This window comes from Oncorhynchus tshawytscha, linkage group LG31 (genome assembly GCF_018296145.1).
Source record: "Oncorhynchus tshawytscha isolate Ot180627B linkage group LG31, Otsh_v2.0, whole genome shotgun sequence".
Taxonomy (NCBI): Eukaryota; Metazoa; Chordata; class Actinopteri; order Salmoniformes; family Salmonidae; genus Oncorhynchus; species Oncorhynchus tshawytscha.
In genome coordinates this window covers 3,489,971-3,510,555 of record NC_056459.1, presented here as the reverse complement: position 1 = coordinate 3,510,555, position 20,585 = coordinate 3,489,971, and the positions used below count along the sequence as shown (strand labels likewise).

Sequence of the window (20,585 nt, the reverse complement as noted above, 5' to 3'; positions counted from 1 at the left end):
CAGGGCTTGGTAATTGTAGCAGTAATAGGTGGGTAATATGACCAGAGAGGCTGCCAGTTCTCATATCTTGTAAGCTCTACGTCGCTTAATAATTAGCGCCACTGACGTTCATATGGGGATGCTTAGGAATGCTAATTAGGAGCATTCATGAACAGTTTAGCAATAACAAACCAAGCCGGTGAGCCACTTGAATGAAGGAATCTACACTGGTAGTTTAAAGTCCTACAGTATAGTCTACAATATACAGTGCTACATTTTTTAAGAACATTTGTACAACAAAACTATACAAAGAATCACAACAATGCACAGATATAAAGAATATACACAAACATGCCAATCATTTCTTTAAAAAAACAACAAACTGCCTATCGATTCTTCTAATGAAAGGAATTCCCCTCAAAACAACAACACCTTCAACCCCTTGATATTTGAAGTGACTGACATTGGCCATCAAGCTCCTCACAACAACAGCCCATTAGCACAGAGAGAGCCATTTTCATTTCGCAGGGTTTTTAATTTTCTCCCCGGCAAAACAGAATCTCTCAAAGGTTGACGCCATCGTACAAGAGCCTTCGTTCATTCCCTTGTTTTTTTTCTTCTTCTTCAACTCTCCCACCCCCTCTGGAAATTCATCAGTGGTGAAAAGGCGGGAATGAAATCTGCAGCTGTGATTTATGAGTTATTGTGATCCCGACATTCCCGGGGATGTATCAGCGGCGGGGTCGCGTCGGTGTTAATTAAAATTTGGTGCCGGATTAAAAGCAGTCAATGGTGGCCTCTGATCCACTGTTTCACAAGGAAAGTGTAATTAGAAAGGGATAATGGGGGGAGCCGGGCCGAGCTGGTGTGGCTCCCCTCTACACACTCACACACACACGGGTGCGCACGCACACAGATGCGTGTGTCTGGACTTTCCTGCATTTGATAGAGGTAAAGGAGCGTGAAATAATGGCAAAATCATAACCTGCGGCAGAACGGAATTGAGCTCACGTCTGATTAACAACAGGGTGGTAAAAATGAAGGAGAAGAACTGACAAATGTTAATTCGGAAACACTACTGTAAGAGCTGGAGGTGAAATAAGGTTGAATTAAATCATATTGCCAAAACTGATCTAGTTGTTCTACTTAGCTGAGATGCAGTTAACCGGTCTATAAATATATTATTCAAGAGGTGAATGGTGAAGTATAAAACAGAATCTTTTCAGGACATCCCTTCAAAGGAATGCTCGTTGGAACAGGAAGGGGATTTGAGAAAAAGATTGTTGACCTACATTCAGCAGAGATAGGAGAGTAATTCTTCCTCAGAGTAGCGATTACCTGCATGGCACTGGAAAGTCACCATGGTCGGCTCCATTCAGAGACCAAGGCCAAAAGGCCACGGCACTACGGCGCGACCTCAAACGATCAAATGACCCGTGAATACCAAACACAAGCCTTGACAGAGAGTGTTCAACTGAATCCAGTTGCAGGAGTCTGGAGAGGACAATGTAGGTCAAGACAAGAGAGTTCAATATGACAGACAGTGAACCGCTCAATAACTGGAGTTACAGTATGCATGTCTAACATGGTACAGTGCAGACAGTATTTTGTTGGGAAGCTAAAAGCCAAGACTGTTTGGGTTCCTGCATACATATAGTCATCCCACGAGAGTAATTTGGCCAGTACAAAACACTTGCTCTCTCAAGATGCTGAGAAACAGATGAGAGCCATTGAGAGCATCCTGTCTGGCTGTATCACCGCTCTGGTATGGCAATTGCACCGCCCGCAACAGCAAGGCTCTCCAGAGGGTGGTGCGGTCTGCTCAACGCATCACCAGGGGCACACTGCCCGCCTTCCAGGGACACCTGCAGCACCCAATGTAACAGGAAGGCCAAAAAGATCATGAAGGACATGAACCACCCGAGCCACAGCCTGTTCACTCCGATATCATCAAGAAGGCGAGGTCTTATTAATAACAAACTCGTATGTAGTCTGTAAATATAAATAAAATGTGAAATCACAAAGCTGATTTACCCCCTTTTTCTCCCAATTTCAAATATGATCTTGTCTCATCACTGCAACCCCCAATGGGCTCGGGAGAGGTGAAGGTCAAGTCATGCGTCCTCCGAAACATGACCCGCCAAACTGCGCTCCTTCACACCCGCTCACTTAACCCTGAAGCCAGCTGCACTAATGTTTCAGAGGAAACACTGCTCAACTGACAACTGAAGTCAACCTGCAGGCGCCCAGCCCGCCACAAGGAGTCGCTAGAGCGCAATGAGCCAAGTAAAGCCTCCCCGGCCAAACCCTCCCCCAACCCGGACGACACTGGGCTAATTGTGCGCCGCACTATGGGACACCCGGTCACGGCCGGTTGTGACACAGCCTGGGATTGAACTGTAGTCTGTAGTGACGCCTCAAGCACTGCAATTCAGTGCCTTAGACCTCTGCACCACTCAGGAGGCCATCACAAAGCTGTTTAGACACAGAGAAAATACAGACTCATGATTGGTTGAGATAATGAGGGGGCTCGCGAGAAAGAGTCCATTCTGTCACTCAAGGCTTCTCTGTCAAATGGCACATCCTGCTCTCTGCAACCGCAGATATTTGAAAGATCCATTGGATTAATATTTTCATCATGGACTACATGCAAAGTGTAGCTAAAGCTATCAATACCAGTGCTGTCCTGAGTAGAGCTCCTGGTATTGACACAGCTCTTTTTTCTGTGGCTAAAGCAGACTGGACTGGTTGAAGCTGAGTGGGATTGGGAAGGATTATTTTGAAAGTGTTTCAGTCTGCCGAAAATCATCATAATCCATACACCGGTATGAGTCAACATTTAAAATGCCAAGATAGCTACATGTAAATATGTTACAGTCTCAACTGTATCAAAAAGCTGTTTCATTGCTAGCTATATAGCTAGCTAGACAGTTGCATGGAGGTACCATTATAGCACGCTTCGTCCCGGAACTAGCCATTGTTTACAGATGGCTTGTGGCGGGATGAAGCAACGGTAAAATAGCTAGCTAGCTGAGCTGGCCAGTTGCATTTAGTGTTGATTGCTGATGTGCTAAGGCATGCATGACATGATTATAAACTTTTTACAAGTTTGCCAGTTTGTCATGCTTAACTAGCTAGTTACCAAAAATAGCCACTGTAAGTGGGAATGCTGATCGATTATAAAGCTAATCAAACCCCATGTTACGTTATAGGGACACATGCTAAGTTGGCTAGCTAGCAATTATACAATTGCTAGCAACATCTGGCCTGCTGGTAATTATGAAGCTAAATGTTTGCTAAATCTAGCTAGTTATTTTGTCTGCATTGCCATTGTTGGGCTGGAAGCAGCTTAAGTGTATACAAGGCATTTTAGTACAGCTGTAGCAGTAAACAGGCAATAACAAGATATAGGACATTATTAATTCATTCATGTTTTACCCTATTTTTGTGTAATTTCTCTTTCAGCATAAACCTTCTCTCCTCCGCCAGTAGAAGGAGATGATGACAGGTGATCAAGTAACATTTTACGTATTTTGTCTTTGTACTTTTAGATTATTGCTTGAACTTGGGTGTCAATGAATGTTATTGCTGGAACGCAAGGTTTTAATATCTTGTCTATTTTTGTCTGGTTTCCTACTTAAATATTTAATTTTCTGGAGCCTGGTTTTGTTGTGGCCAAGGAGCTTTCACTCAGATGGAAACAATTTTCAGCTGCTGTGCAATGTTAACATCGTTCCTCCCAGAGATGTGAAAGTGTCCCCCGGACTGGACACAACCCGGCAAACATATATTTTGGAGCAGATCAGGACTTTTGCAATGAAAAGACCATGGACATGACATATCCTGTTGCAACGGACAGGACAGAAATATGCTCTGAGGCTAGATTTCTTGTTCATATCTTAACATGTACCAAAGTTCTCAAAGGATCTGATGATATAGGCCTAGGTCTAGATAGTGTTTTTAGCTAAGCCTTTATGTGTCTGTGTCCAATTAAGTTTTTCCTAATTGTAGGCTATTACCTTTAGCACTTGAAGTTAAATCATTTTATTGTTGAAATATTTTATTTATTTGCCACAGTCGTATGTGTTCCAATGTGAACTCTTTAAGAGATGGGTTTAAGGCAGAGGCTGTGAACAATGATAAATGGTCGTTAACAAAAAACAGCACTGTAGTTGTTCAATGTGAAATGATATCATTATTATACAACAATAGGCAATGTAATACTGTAAATGGCTTGCCTGATGGGCAGTGGCGATTTTAGCATGTAAATCTTGGTGGGGCAAAAAAGTATGTGGGATGCATGACAGCAAAGCTACTACACAACACAACACTAAACAATATATTAATTGCACTATAACGGTGACAAACGGTGCCCACACACTGTTAGGGCATACATAAAGCTGTCCCAAGAGCAGAGTTCCAACAGCAGTCCCAACACCTTACCACTGCTACACCTGGCTTTCAGCAGAGCTTTGTCTGGCAGCGAACAGTTCATTCAGCCTCATTTAATGTCTTTAAAAAAACATAGCTGATATGGATGACAATTGAGATGTACAAACTATGGCATAAGGGGACGAGAAGCGTTTTTATTAAGACATCAATGAGCAAGAGCTCGATGGACGTAGTCAATATAACTATTTGTTCAGAACCTTTGAAATGTATAGCGACAGAATTCAGAACATGGGCCATTCTTACAGTGTACTCCCTGTACAACAAGTCCGAACCGTAGGATAAATAAAGGGGGCATATAAACAGACAATATTACAATATTCGATGATGACATTTCTCTAAAACAGGTTATAGGCTACATGTGCACCACCAAGTTAGAACGAGTAGGAGGGCCGTGATGGTTGCTGATAATGGTCTCCATACGCCTAAGTAGATATTCCATTAGAAATCAGCCGTTTCCAGCTACAATAGTCATTTACAACATTAACAATGTCTACACTGTATTTCTGATCAATTTTATGTTATTTTTAATGGACAGAAAATGTGCTTTTTTTCAAAAACAAGGACATTTCTAAGTGACCCTAAACTTTTGAACGGTAGTGTATATGTCACATTAATTAAACTCTCATTCATATATCACTTCTAAACTGACAAATAAACATAAAATATACCTTTTACAAATACTTTAGCATGTTTAATACATTTGTTTCAAGCAATAGAGCATATGCTTTGAATACTGGTCTGTTGTGCAAATATGCAGTTTTGGGCAAATGTTAATATCACTTTGCTCAATTTATCACATACAAGGATTTTGTATGGCTGTTGAAATGTACAGAACATTAACCAGCTATGCCTTCCCCATATGTAAGGCCCTCTTTGAGTTGTTGCTTGTGCCGCTTTACTTTCTTGACTGTGTCATGGGACCTTTGCCTACGCTTGGCACAGTCAGTTGAAGCAGCATCAGCTCTCACAACTCCTCTTTGATTGCTTCCGGTGTCACCAAAGTGCTGTAAAGCTACAATCACATTTGATATAGCAGTGGCTCCCTCATTGAACATGGCTACTGCAATACTGGCTGCTGTGTCAATGCAACTTTTGCCCACAAAGATAGTTTTGGGGCACCGTGACCGTATTACAGAGTTCAGACATTCACTTGCATCATTCTGGGTTTCTCCGTGCTTTTTTTGAAGAGGTTATCATTTGACATCCAATGATATACAGGTACCATTTTCTGTGCAATGTCTCTGTTCAAAAATGTATGACCTTTTGTGACTGGGTGGATCTTCACCATTTTCTAGGGCTCGCTGGTACCAGAACCGATGCACGCACCTATCCCATAGTTGGAAGTGAATCCAACTCTACGTGCCAAGTGCCATCAGAGGATACATGAATCTCTATGATTTTATCCTCATCCTCCTTCAGCAACTCTGCTATGTCTGGGTCTATATCTGTGTATTCTCTTCTAATGAACTTTTCAGCACTCTCCATCGACTGTAGCCCTCTCTGAATCTCTGCAACTAAAGTGGGGGGGGTACTTATTCTGTCTGTCGACATTACAGACATAACCGCAGGACTAAATATCAGCATGTTACCCTATGTAAATATTAGCATACCAGCTTGTATTTTCTTTATGTGAAGCTAATTTCTCAGTAATCACAGTAGGCTACAGCCATATGACACTGTAGGCCTAAGTGACAGTCTCGTTGTATAGTTATGTTTTCCTATCACTCTGTTTTATTCACTCTGAATACATTTGCTGGAGCAAGGAAATAAATATAATTTATACACAGCAAGTCACCTGACAATAATGGGCTACTCTCCCTTTTTATTTACCCGTCACTCTCCTGTCATGTCTCAGATATGAGCTGAGACACAAGGAAGGAATCCCTGGGACATTGCTTATTTTCTTTAGAGCTGCATAACCAAGTCCAAGTTTGTGGGCTAGAAGAACCATCCTCACATTTATATCAAATGCCACATCTCCCCTGGAGCACTCCTGCAGCCTGGAGGAAGTGTAAACTCTCCTAAATGCATCACGATCACCTTCACAGTGTGCACATTGTATCACGACAGAATGACAGAATCCCTGATTGGTGGGGTCTATGGTGATTTTCGGTCCAGTGTTCAAGTTGGTTTATTTGTGACATGTGGAATAAAAGTCACTGTCGGCCGTCTGCTGGATCGCCTCTAGCTGTCATCTTCATCTCAACGAATTTGCGTCTAGACGTGCTGCTGCCTCCTTTCCCTCCTCTAGTTACCTGTACTGCCACTGCCTCGATCGGCTGATCAAGCACATTTTTTCTTTCATTCACTGCTTTTGTCGCATTGGCTAACTGAGATCGCATATTTTTATTCACATACTGTAGGTATATTATTTGAGATTTTCTCATTTTGTATTTTTTTACGTTGATTCTTCGCGGGAGATATTTTCAAAAAAGGGTGCGCTGCACGGCACGTGAGGCATTTTAACCAATCAGGTTGCCGGAAAGGGCTTTTAAATGCCATTAGCCAATCGGATGCCAGGAAATTACTCTTCTTTAAGCATGAAGCACTACGTCTACAAAGGATATAGTCATGTGTGGACTAGCTAACGCTATGCTCCGGAAAACAAGCTTTTGAATGATATGATGCAACATGGAGAGTTTTAAAAATAGCTCTACATGAAACATGCTAACAAGAACAACATTTATGGTAGGTATAGTTGACGGGGTTGGGATAAAATGATACAAATCAAGTATTTATGTACATTATTGCTGATTTATTTATTTGTAAATCATATGGAAGTTATGGTTGCAAAATATCCCCAAAATCTGAAAATTGACACAAGTGAAATCACAATTTTTGCCTGTGGTGCCTGGCCTTAATCAAATGGCAACCCGGACTATTTACATTGCACATGCTCTGAAAACACTGCTGTTCAAAGGTAAGTATGAGGTGCAGTACAGGGTTTCTAATGAGGGTGCTCTAGAATGACATCCATGGAGATGGAATGGAGGAAGGCATCGCTTTGAAGTCTGAAACATCCTGGCTGTACACAAACAAAATATCTATATCTGTCATTTAAGCCAGCTCAATTTTTATTGAGAAGATGTACCATGTCTGATACACTGTGCAGATACAAAAAAAATTATAATCGTAACCGGAATAAAGACAAAACATGAACTGCCATATCGCATTTCCTGGGCCTGCTCTAACTGCTGCTGTTGAGATAAAGACAGAATTGTCAGTTAGGATAGTGTAGCCTAGAAGCACTGCAGAGAGCAGCAAGAGCCCCAGGTCCCTATGGAACGCAATGCACTTTAGGCTACACCGCTAACGCTAAGCTACGTAGCTACAATATCCTGAGACCAGATAAGGGACCTATTACAATGCACGAATCAATCATGCATGCATCATTCATGCATTTCGCTATCAAATTATGTTAATCCTAATTACGTCGGGGGAAATTAGCATACTTTATCTGCATAATAGTCTGGATTGTTTGCCCCCCCTCAATTTGATATTCCCATTTTGATACAGAATTCCCATTTCTATATTCTGCTAGCTCTAATGATTCTGTGTGGTATTGCATACTACTTTATAGTAATACCATCAACGGGAATAATGGTTTAGTCACACATAGGCAGACTCATAGTTACATATAATCTTTAACATCCATGTGAGTCATCAAAGAGAGAGAGAGAGAGCAGATGACACACATGCATGAATAATTACCACTGTTACACACATGTACATGATTATCAAGAGCATTTGCATGCTGTAATAGAGGAGATACATATAACCACTTTAGACAATATCCATGCTGCTTTATACAGTATCATAGAATTACAATATTTAAAAAATATGACATGCCAGCCCAATGGGGGCAGATTATGCTAGTTCTTACTTCACAGTAGCACTGCCGGAGTTATGGGCGGGACTTATAGGAAGCCTGTCCCGCTTTACCGTACCACCTTACCCATCCAAACAAAATATTGATCATTTATTTGACCGAGATGCGCGCCGACAGAAAGACGCATCAATCTCAGAGTGAACAAAACTGCGCCCCTCTATCTCAGTATGTGTAGATCATGTATCTGATGCTGTCTGGACCAAAAGAGTATGGCATGTCATTCTATTTCTGTCCAGACTGCATCAGACACATGAGCTAGATACAGTGCCTTGCGAAAGTATTCGGCCCCCTTGAACTTTGCGACCTTTTGCCACATTTCAGGCTTCAAACATAAAGATATAAAAATGTATTTTTTTGTGAAGAATCAACAACAAGTGGGACACAATCATGAAGTGGAAGGACATTCATTGGATATTTAAAACTTTTTTAACAAATCAAAAACTGAAAAATTGGGCGTGCAAAATTATTCAGCCCCCTTAAGTTAATACTTTGTAGCGCCACCTTTTGCTGCGATTACAGCTGTAAGTCGCTTGGGGTATGTCTCTATCAGTTTTGCACATCCAGAGACTGAAATTTTTCCCCATTCCTCCTTGCAAAACAGCTCGAGCTCAGTGAGGTTGGATGAGAGCATTTGTGAACAGCAGTTTTCAGTTCTTTCCACAGATTCTCGATTGGATTCAGGTCTGGACTTTGACTTGGCCATTCTAACACCTGGATATGTTTATTTTTGAACCATTCCATTGTAGATTTTGCTTTATGTTTTGGATCATTGTCTTGTTGGAAGACAAATCTCCGTCCCAGTCTCAGGTCTTTTGCAGACTCCATCAGGTTTTCTTCCAGAATGGTCCTGTATTTGGCTCCATCCATCTTCCCATCAATTTAACCATCTTCCCTGTCCCTGCTGAAGAAAAGCAGGCCCAAACCATGATGCTGCCGCCACCACCATGTTTGACAGTGGGGATGGTGTGTTCAGGTGATGAGCTGTGTTGCTTTTTACGTCAAACATAACGTTTTGCATTGTTGCCAAAAAGTTCAATTTTGGTTTCATCTGACCAGAGCACCTTCTTCCACATGTTTGGTGTGTCTCCCAGGTGGCTTGTGGCAAACTTTAAACAACACTTTTATGGATATCTTTAAGAAATGGCTTTCTTCTTGCCACTCTTCCATAAAGGCCAGATTTGTGCAATATACGACTGATTGTTGTCCTATGGACAGAGTCTCCCACCTCAGCTGTAGATCTCTGCAGTTCATCCAGAGTGATCATGGGCCTCTTGGCTGCATCTCTGATCAGTCTTCTCCTTGTATGAGCTGAAAGTTTAGAGGGACGGCCAGGTCTTGGTAGATTTGCAGTGGTCTGATACTCCTTCCATTTCAATATTATCGCTTGTACAGTGCTCCTTGGGATGTTTAAAGCTTGGAAAATCTTTTTGTATCCAAATCCGGCTTTAAACTTCTTCACAACAGTATCTCGGACCTGCCTGGTGTGTTCCTTGTTCTTCATGATGCTCTCTGCGCTTTTAACGAACCTCTGAGACTATCACAGTGCAGGTGCATTTATACGGAGACTTGATTACACACAGGTGGATTGTATTTATCATCATTAGTCATTTAGGTCAACATTGGATCATTCAGAGATCCTCACTGAACTTCTGGAGAGAGTTTGCTGCACTGAAAGTAAAGGGGCTGAATAATTTTGCACGCCCAATTTTTCAGTTTTTGATTTGTTAAAAAGTTTGAAATATCCAATAAATGTCATTCCACTTCATGATTGTGTCCCACTTGTTGTTGATTCTTCACAAAAATACAGTTTTATATCTTTATGTTTGAAGCCTGAAATGTGGCAAAAGGTCGCAAAGTTCAAGGGGGCCGAATACTTTCGCAAGGCACTGTATATAGAGAGGGACGATGTTTCGCTCACTTGAAAGCTTTCACCGGGGATATAGATTCAGCAGAGAGAAAGAGGCGAAGCGAGAGGGTTCACTCTCGCCAAAATCTGTCCAGTATTTCTATGTGAATAATATGCAGACCCAAGCCCATTGTCAGGGCGCAGACATGAGCATCTCGATATTATTTACAGATCTCTGGTTTCAGCCACTTGCAAATTAGAAAGGAAAGTTGGCGGAAGCACAGTAAACTGTTCGGATGCTGGATTGCCCTAAAGTAAATTGATGTTTTGACAAAATTATATGATTACTCCTGTCTAAATAAAATCATTCAAAAATACTTTACCATAGAGCATTACTTAGACAAAGAGGATCATTAGCTTATTTTTAAAAAATTGCTGTGGATTGTTTCAAATCACAAGTGTGTTTGGGAAGGCCGTAATTTGAGTAGTGCATGTGGCAATAGTCTATAGTCAAACTGAATGACTTGCGGGTGTCAATGAAAAGCATCTAAAATATGTGTGAAAATAATGTGTCTTCTGTCGAATTAAACATTTTGCATCAAGAAGAAGGGGAGGGTTGTGTCGAAGATATGGTGCTCAATTGGCATAACACACCACCTACACCACTAACATGTTGACCAGACCGCTCGCACGCATGTTGATTTTTTCCACCCACACCAGACGAGATCAGGACACGCTGGTTGAAATATCTAAACGAACTCTGAACCAACTATATTCATTTGGGGACAGGTCGAAAAGCATGAAACATTTATGGCAATTTAGCTAGCTTGCTTGCTGTTGGCAACTGTTAGGAACTGTTTCTGGCCAGACACTAACGCAGAGGAGAGAGATGGATGTAATTGAAAGAACCAGAATTTTCCTCTGGCTTTAGGTCTAGGTGTTTTACTTAGTTGATGGTGGAAGTTATAGGCCTACTGCTGCATCTCCATGTTCTACGCTTTCATTTCTTCAACCGCGAATGGATCGCAGTGTATGAATGTGTCCATATGGCAGAGGCTCGTGCTCTTTCCAAAGTTTAAGTTGAACTTTTAAACTTTTGTCATTCACTTCAGATTTTTATGATTCGTCTCATCACATGACAATGGTTTTGAGAAACGAAAACGTTATTATTGAAATGAAACTGTTCCATGAAAATGTGCATATAAAAATAATCAGAACTGGCACGCAGATTGGTAGGATAAATTGTTAGCTTCCCCAAACTTGAAACTCACGAGCTGTCTTATTACACCCATTAAAAAAGAAAATGCGCACAAGCACGTGCACACAGGGGGGTCCCGTGAAAAAATGGGCCAGCCTATGGAAATCATATGCCCGTCCAACTGATTGATTATGTTGCTGGGTCTGCACAGTAGGGCCATCAAAAATTATTATAACAAATATTTTTTCATTTTTGCAGAAATGCCTTCTTGAATATGTGAACTTTCTTGTGCCTTAATTACAAACTTGTTTGGGATCTGTAAATATGAATACAAATGTTACATTAGGAGCCTGGTTTAGCCATGGAGAAAGAATTCAGCTTTACAGGGAGAAAGACAGGATCCTTCTCCCAACTAAGCTATACCGAATCGAATTTCACACATATAACAACAGATTAATTAAATTAAGTAAAGTATGATGGGGATAAAGGAGGAGAATGGGTGAGTTGATGAGCGAGAGTGTCACGATCGTCGTAAGAAGCGGACCAAAATGCAGCGTGGTATGTGTTCATGATGATATTTGAATTAAAGAAAGCACTGAACACTGAATACAAAACAATAAACGAATAACGACAGTGAAGCTATAGTAAGAACTGTGCTGACACAAGCAACTAACATAGACACAACTAAATTAAACAGAAAAGGGGATCGGTGGCAGCTAGTAGGCCGGCGACGACGAGCGCCGAGCGCCGCCCGAACAGGAAGAGGCACCATCGTGACAGAGGGGCAGAGGGGAAGCAAATGATGCATAATTATGTAACCACCAATTGTGTAAGAACAACAGGACAAGCCATTCTATTGCATTGATCGATTCTAATTCTAAAATTAAAATTGTAGGTACCCTATATAGGTCCACCGAATCAAAGCAGTCTTATCAGTCTACTCTGGCCTACTTGGACTAGGCTACACAGTGAGTGATTGTGCATGCTGAACGGCTTTCAATATCTGGGAAAATATCCACATCAGGCAGCAGGTGAGCGAGTGTCGGAGAATGTGGGTGATGAGGCTTGTAGAACCTTGCGTTGGCAAGGGGAGAAATCCAATCCAAGTCCAATTTCTTCACTTCACTGTCATTGGCGAAGAAGTTGCTTGCAAAGACAACAAGTCTGGCATGATGAGAGGGAGCTCCATCCCTCTGCGAAAAATAAGGCACCTGCACAGCCGTTGTACTCCACAACGGTGCTGAAGAACGAGACACAATAAAGAAGGCCGGAGACTATTACGCACGACATTCAAACAAAATGTACTGATGGCAAAGTGTGAAAGTTACGAAAATTGTGTCAACTGTAAAGGACAAGGGATAACAGCTAAATTACATTTTTCTTTTTTTTTCTTTATTTAACTAGGCAAGTCAGTTAAAAACAAATTCTCAACTGATGCGATTGCGTGAAGACCCATACAAGCAGGAGCTGACAATCGTTTGATATTTTTGACTGCTGTCATAGTGACACTTACAGTATATTCATTATAATGCCATTATTGGTTTTGTGCTGAGTTTCACTATTTATCAAGACTACTTGGAGCTTATAATGATGTGCGTCTTGACGTGCATCTTGGTGGTTGGGGTATTTTATTTTTGATGTTATAAATCTAGTTCCGACAATGCAGTAATAACCAACGAGCAATCTAACCTAACAATTTCACAACTACCACCTTATATACACACAAGTGTAAAAGGGATGAAGAATATGTACATAAAAATATATGAATGAGTGATGGTACAGAACGGCATAGGCAAGATGCAGTAGATGGTATCGAGTACCGTATATACATATGAGATGAGTAATGTAGGGTTTGTAAACATATATAAAGTGGCATTGTTTAAAGTGGCTAGTGATACATTTTTTACATCCATTTTTCCATTATTAAAGTGGCTGGATTTGAGTCAGTATGTTGGCAGCAGCCACTCAATTTTAGTGGGGGCTGTTTAACAGTCTGATAGCCTTCTCCTGAGGTTGAAAAGGCGCTGCTGCGCCTTCTTTACCACTCTGTCTGTGTGGGTGGACCAATTCAGGTTGTCTGAAGTGTACGCCGAGGAACTTAAAACTTACTACCCTCTACACTACTATCCCGTCGATGTGGATAGGGGGGCTGTTTCCTGAAGTCCACGATCACGCACCCTTGATCCCGCTGTTGAGGATCAGCAGGGTGGAGATGTTGTTACCTACCCTCACCACCTGGGGCGGCCCGTCAGGAAGTCCAGTGCCCAGTTGTACAGGGCGGGGTCGAGACCCAGGGTCTCGAGCTTGATGACGAGTTTGGAGGGTACTATGGTGTTAAATGCTGAGCTGTAGTCGATGAACAGCATTCTCACATAGATATTCCTCTTGTCCAGATGGGTTAGGGCCATGTGCAGTGTGGTTGCGATTGCGTCGTCTGTGGACCTATTGGGGCGGTAAGCAAATTGGAGTGTGTCTAGGGTGTCAGGTAGGGTGGAGGTGATATGGTACTTGACTAGTCTCTCAAAGCACTTCATGATGACGGAAGTGACTGCTACAGGGCAATAGTCATTTAGCTCAGTTACCTTAGCTTTCTTGGGAATAGGAACAATGGTGGCCCTCTTGAAGAAGCATGTGGAAACAGCAGACTGGGATTAGGATTGATTGAATATGTCCGTAAACACACCAGCCAGCTGGTCTGTGCATGCTCTGAGGACGCGGCTGGGGATGCCGTCTGGGCCTGCAGCCTTGCGAGAGTTAACACGTTTAAATGTTTTATTCACGTCGGCTGCAGTGAAGGAGAGTCCGCAGGTTTTGGTAGCGGGCCGTGTCATTGGCACTGTATTGTCCTCAAAGCGAGCAAAGAAGTTGTTTAGTCTGTCTGGGAGCAAGACATCCTGGTCCGCGACGTGGCTGGTTTTCTTTCTGTAATCCATGATTGACTGTAGACCATGCCACATACCTCTTGTGTCTGAGCCGTTGAATTGCGACTCTACTTTGTCTCTATACTGATGCTTAGCTTGTTTGTTTGTCTTGCGGAGGGAATAGCTACACTGTTTGTATTCGGTCATGTTTCCGGTCACCTTGCCCTGGTTAAAAGCAGTGGTTTGCGCTTTCAGTTTCGCATGAATGCTGCCATCAGTCCACGGTTTCTGGTTTGGGAATGTTTTAATAGTTGTGATGGGTACAACATCGCCGATGCACTTACTAATAAACTCGCTCACCGATTCAGCCTATTCGTCAATGTTGTTGTTTGACGCAATGCGGAACATATCCCAATCCACGTGATCGAAGCAATCTTGAAGCGTGGAATCAGATTGGTCGGACCAGCGTTGAACAGACCTGAGCGCGGAGCTTCCTGTTTTAGTCTCTGTTTATAGGCTGGGAGCCGTGGTCAGCTTTTCCCGAAAGGAGGGCGGGGGAGGGCCTTATATGCATCGCAGAAGTTAGAATAACAATGATCCAGGGTTTTACCAGCCCTGGTAGCACAATCGATATGCTGATAGAATTTAGGGAGTCTTGTTTTCAGATTAGCCTTATATTATTTTGATGTTATAAATAAGCTGTTACAATGTTCCAACACCTATGCTTTCTATTTCCTAGTTGCAACAAACGCACTCCACAAATAAAATATATTGAACACTTGAATGTGTTTTTTTATTCAATGTTTTTACATACAGCCTACGGACGGACCCCCCTTCATCTAATGTAAATTATATTGTGTTATTCGAAATAAAATAAACACAACCAAGTTATTATTTTTGCTATAGCATATATGAAATGTAGGCTATTAATTACAATGTTAGAATGTTGGAGTCAGAAGGACTGCTCATTAGCTTGAAGGGGGGTCAGTCAAGACGCAGCGGTTTTAGTGTTAAGCGGGCGTGAACATTGCTGAATGGGCCTGAACAAAGAGGAGCTCCGAGCACTCAACAAAATCTTTCATGGGCATTTATCCTACTTGTCTCCTAAGTGGGATAACACATTTTTAGGTTTTTCCTCGAATCACATCGTATGATATCCCTTTTTGGAGCTTTGATCTTTTGTAATCTGTAAAAAAATATATATATATTAAAAAGCAGATCGACATAAACCCCCGTTGGGACATGCCATCACAAATTATTGAATTAGATTTATTTCAAGCGAGGAAGTGTCACATACGGAGCTAAAGGCATAGCAATGTAAAACCCTAATTGATTATATACTGAATGTCATAGGATATCCGATAGACCTATGGCAAACAATGACAAACATGGTTGACCATTGCCTAGGACTAATGACCACAAGGCTAATACGACACAATTTATGGGAGTGCTTATATAGTTAGTTGACCCTGTTATTTCCACCACCACGTCCCTCAATAAAGTTTTTGATTAATTCAATAAATGAAGCAATGGGACATTGGTCATGTTTTCGTGCTCGTAGCTTTACCCTTGTTTACTTAGCCCCTATCAAAACATTGGAGGGAACATAGGAACCCTTGACAATACGTTTTTAAAAGGGGACTTTTATGAGACGTATTTAGTAAGTCTTTGGGGGTTTGAACAGCGGCCAGCCCTTTCCCTGGCGGGCAGGGTGGGTGGGTGGGTGATGGTTTGGGTGAGCTGCATTGCGGTGAGCAGAGCAAACAGTAAGGCAATGTGGGCGGGGTTTCAAAAGCTTACTGGATAGAATTCTGGGCTAGCTGTGTCTGTGTGAGTGTGTGTGTGTGTGTGTGTGTGTGTGTGTGTCTGTGTGTCTGTGTGTCTGTGTGTGTGTATCTGTGTGAGTCTGTGTGGCTAGCTGCAGCTAAGCCAAGGCCGGGTTGGTTGGTCCCGCTTCAAACCCAGACAAGAGAATCCTCGCTAGGTTCTGCATTCCTCCTCATTTTTCCTCCTGCACTGGGTGACTGGCGATAAATAAAATGAGGCTCCCAGAGCCCGTCTTGTGGCTGCTGTTCATGCACCAACACACCAGCATTGTGTGTGTGTGTGTGTGTGTGTGTGTGTGTGTGTGTGTGTGTGTACAGTGCCTTGCGAAAGTATTCGGCCCCCTTGAACTTTGCGACCTTTTGACACATTTCAGGATTCAAACATAAAGATATAAAACTGTATTTTTTTGTGAAGAATCAACAACAAGTGGGACACAATCATGAAGTGGAACGACATTGGATATTTCAAACTTTTTTAACAAATCAAAAACGGAAAAATTGGGCGTGCAAAATTATTCAGCCCCTTTACTTTCAGTGCAGCAAACTCTCTCCAGAAGTTCAGTGAGGATCTCTGAATGATCCAATGCTGACCTAAATGACTAATGATGATAAATACAATCCACCTGTGTGTAATCAAGTCTCCGTATGAATGCACCTGCACTGTGATAGTCTCAGAGGTCTGTTAAAAGCGCAGAGAGCATCATGAAGAACAAGAAACACACCAGGCAGGTCCGAGATACTGTTGTGAAGACGTTTAAAGCCGGATTTGGATACAAAAAGATTTCTCAAGCTTTAAACATCCCAAGGAGCACTGTGCAAGCGATAATATTGAAATGGAAGGAGTATCAGACCACTGCAAATCTACCAAGACCTGGCCGTCCCTCTAAACTTTCAGCTCATACAAGGAGAAGACTGATCAGAGATGCAGCCAAGAGGCCCATGATCACTCTGGATGAACTGCAGAGATCTACAGCTGAGGTGGGAGACTGTCCATAGGACAACAATCAGTCGTATATTGCACAAATCTGGCCTTTATGGAAGAGTGGCAAGAAGAAAGCCATTTCTTAAAGATATCCATAAAAAGTGTCATTTAAAGTTTGCCACAAGCCACCTGGGAGACACACCAAACATGTGGAAGAAGGTGCTCTGGGTCAGATGAAACCAAAATTGAACTTTTTGGCAACAATGCAAAACGTTATGTTTGGCGTAAAAGCAACACAGCTCATCACCCTGAACACACCATCCCCACTGTCAAACATGGTGGTGGCAGCATCATGGTTTGGGCCTGCTTTTCTTCAGCAGGGACAGGGAAGATGGGTAAAATTGATGGGAAGATGGATGGAGCCAAATACAGGACCATTCTGGAAGAAAACCTGATGGAGTCTGCAAAAGACCTGAGACTGGGACGGAGATTTGTCTTCCAACAAGACAATGATCCAAAACATAAAGCAAAATCTACAATGGAATGGTTCAAAAATAAACATATCCAGGTGTTACAATGGCCAAGTCAAAGTCCAGACCTGAATCCAATCGAGAATCTGTGGAAAGAACTGAAAACTGCTGTTCACAAATGCTCTCCATCTAACCTCACTGAGCTCGAGCTGTTTTGCAAGGAGGAATGGGAAAAATTTCAGTCTCTCGATGTGCAAAACTGATAGAGACATACCCCAAGCGACTTACAGCTGTAATCGCAGCAAAAGGTGGCGCTACAAAGTATTAACTTAAGGGGGCTGAATAATGTTGCACGCCAAATTTTTCAGTTTTTGATTTGTTAAAAAAGTTTGAAATATCCAATAAATGTCGTTCCACTTCATGATTGTGTCCCACTTGTTGTTGATTCTTCACAAAAAAATACAGTTTTATATTTTATTTTTTTTATTTTTTATTTTACCTTTATTTAACCAGGTAGGCAAGTTGAGAACAAGTTCTCATTTACAATTGCGACCTGGCCAAGATAAAGCAAAGCAGTTCGACAGATACAACGACACAGAGTTACACATGGAGTAAAACAAACATACAGTCAATAATACAGTATAAACAAGTCTATATACAATGTGAGCAAATGAGGTGAGAAGGGAGGTAAAGGCAAAAAAGGCCATGGTGGCAAAGTAAATACAATATAGCAAGTAAAACACTGGAATGGTAGTTTTGCAATGGAAGAATGTGCAAAGTAGAAATAAAAATAATGGGGTGCAAAGGAGCAAAATAAATAAATAAATAAAAATTAAATACAGTTGGGAAAGAGGTAGTTGTTTGGGCTAAATTATAGGTGGGCTATGTACAGGTGCAGTAATCTGTGAGCTGCTCTGACAGTTGGTGCTTAAAGCTAGTGAGGGAGATAAGTGTTTCCAGTTTCAGAGATTTTTGTAGTTCGTTCCAGTCATTGGCAGCAGAGAACTGGAAGGAGAGGCGGCCAAAGAAAGAATTGGTTTTGGGGGTGACTAGAGAGATATACCTGCTGGAGCGTGTGCTACAGGTGGGAGATGCTATGGTGACCAGCGAGCTGAGATAAGGGGGACTTTACCTAGCAGGGTCTTGTAGATGACATGGAGCCAGTGGGTTTGGCGACGAGTATGAAGCGAGGGCCAGCCAACGAGAGCGTACAGGTCGCAATGGTGGGTAGTATATGGGGCTTTGGTGATAAAACGGATTGCACTGTGATAGACTGCATCCAATTTGTTGAGTAGGGTATTGGAGGCTATTTTGTAAATGACATCGCCAAAGTCGAGGACTGGTAGGATGGTCAGTTTTACAAGGGTATGTTTGGCAGCATGAGTGAAGGATGCTTTGTTGCGAAATAGGAAGCCAATTCTAGATTTAACTTTGGATTGGAGATGTTTGATATGGGTCTGGAAGGAGAGTTTACAGTCTAACCAGACACCTAAGTATTTGTAGTCGTCCACGTATTCTAAGTCAGAGCCGTCCAGAGTAGTGATGTTGGACAGGCTGGTAGGTGCAGGTAGCGATCGGTTGAAGAGCATGCATTTACTTTTACTTGTATTTAAGAGCAATTGGAGGCCACGGAAGGAGAGTTGTATGGCATTGAAGCTTGCCTGGAGGGTTGTTAACACAGTGTCCAAAGAAGGGCCGGAAGTATACAGAATGGTGTCGTCTGCGTAGAGGTGGATCAGGGATTCACCAGCAGCAAGAGCGACCTCATTGATGTATACAGAGAAGAGAGTCGGTCCAAGAATTGAACCCTGTGGCACCCCCATAGAGACTGCCAGAGGTCCGGACAGCAGACCCTCCGATTTGACACACTGAACTCTATCAGAGAAGTAGTTGGTGAACCAGGCGAGGCAATTATTTTGAGAAACCAAGGCTGTCGAGTCTGCCGATGAGGATGTGGTGATTGACAGAGTCGAAAGCCTTGGCCAGATCAATGAATACGGCTGCACAGTAATGTTTCTTATCGATGGCGGTTAAGATATCGTTTAGGACCTTGAGCGTGGCTGAGGTGCACCCATGACCAGCTCTGAAACCAGATTGCATAGCAGAGAAGGTATGGTGAGATTCGAAATGGTCGGTAATCTGTTTGTTGACTTGGCTTTCGAAGACCTTAGAAAGGCACGGTAGGATAGATATAGGTCTGTAGCAGTTTGGGTCAAGAGTGTCCCCCTTTGAAGAGGGGGATGACCGCAGCTGCTTTCCAATCTTTGGGAATCTCAGACGACACGAAAGAGAGGTTGAACAGGCTAGTAATAGGGGTGGCAACAATTTCGGCAGATAATTTTAGAAAGAAAGGGTCCAGATTGTCTAGCCCGGCTGATTTGTAGGGGTCCAGATTTTGCAGCTCTTTCAGAACATCAGCTGAATGGATTTGGGAGAAGGAGAAATGGGGAAGGCTTGGGCGAGTTGCTGTTGGGGGTGCAGTGCTGTTGTCCGGGGTAGGAGTAGCCAGGTGGAAAGCATGGCCAGCCGTAGAAAAATGCTTATTGAAATTCTCAATTATGGTGGATTTATCATTGGTGACAGTGTTTCCTATCTTCAGTGCAGTGGGCAGCTGGGAGGAGGTGTTCTTATTCTCCATGGACTTTACAGTGTCCCAGAACTTTTTGAGTTAGTGTTGCAGGAAGCAAATTTCTGCTTGAAAAAGCTAGCCTTGGCTTTTCTAACTGCCTGTGTATAATGGTTTCTAGCTTCCCTGAACAGCTGCATATCACGGGGCTGTTCGATGCTAATGCAGAACGCCATAGGATGTTTTTGTGTTGGTTAAGGGCAGTCAGGTCTGGGGAGAACCAAGGGCTATATCTGTTCCTGGTTCTAAATTTCTTGAATGGGGCATGTTTATTTAAGATGGTTAGGAAGGCATTTTTAAAAAATATCCAGGCATCCTCTACTGACGGGATGAGATCAATATCCTTCCAGGATACCCCGGCCAGGTCGATTAGAAAGGCCTGCTCGCAGAAGTGTTTCAGGGAGCGTTTTACAGTGATGAGTGGAGGTCGTTTGACCGCTGACCGATTACGGATGCAGGCAATGAGGCAGTGATCGCTGAGATCTTGGTTGAAGACAGCAGAGGTGTATTTAGAGG

At 42.5% G+C, this 20,585-nt stretch overlaps 1 protein-coding gene across 2 annotated transcripts in view; it reads right to left on the bottom strand.

Annotated features, from left to right (window-relative positions):
• The window catches only part of LOC112229969 (RNA-binding motif, single-stranded-interacting protein 3-like), a 216,824-nt gene that overhangs the window by 126,217 nt on the left and 70,022 nt on the right, over positions 1-20,585 (bottom strand). The gene's annotated exons all lie outside the window — the stretch shown is intronic.